The sequence below is a fragment of the Penaeus monodon genome, chromosome 34, assembly GCF_015228065.2.
Source record: "Penaeus monodon isolate SGIC_2016 chromosome 34, NSTDA_Pmon_1, whole genome shotgun sequence".
Classification (NCBI taxonomy): Eukaryota; Metazoa; Arthropoda; class Malacostraca; order Decapoda; family Penaeidae; genus Penaeus; species Penaeus monodon.
Genome location: NC_051419.1, coordinates 25705141 through 25705370, shown reverse-complemented (window position 1 = coordinate 25705370; position 230 = coordinate 25705141). Strand labels below are relative to the sequence as shown.

General features: G+C 31.3%; 1 protein-coding gene across 1 annotated transcript in view; it reads right to left on the bottom strand.

The window, feature by feature from the left end:
* LOC119594860 overlaps positions 1-230 on the bottom strand; it is a 7208-nt gene that overhangs the window by 6698 nt on the left and 280 nt on the right. The window lies entirely within an intron of this gene.

Here is a 230-nt window from a genome sequence, read left to right as displayed (position 1 = left end):
TTTCGACTTTGTCTTTGATTAAGGACGTGGATGAAAATGAGTTCTAACAACCTTTAAAACAAAAGATAATTAAAAAGTGTCATTTGGCGTATTTAAGTCATTGGGTTCTTCATCAATACCAAAATTAGCAAAACTGCAGTCATATATTGCAAATAATTGTACTTTACGACAATATCATTTCGGATGAATCATTAAACACTAAACCTACGAACTTTCCCAAAATGGAACAG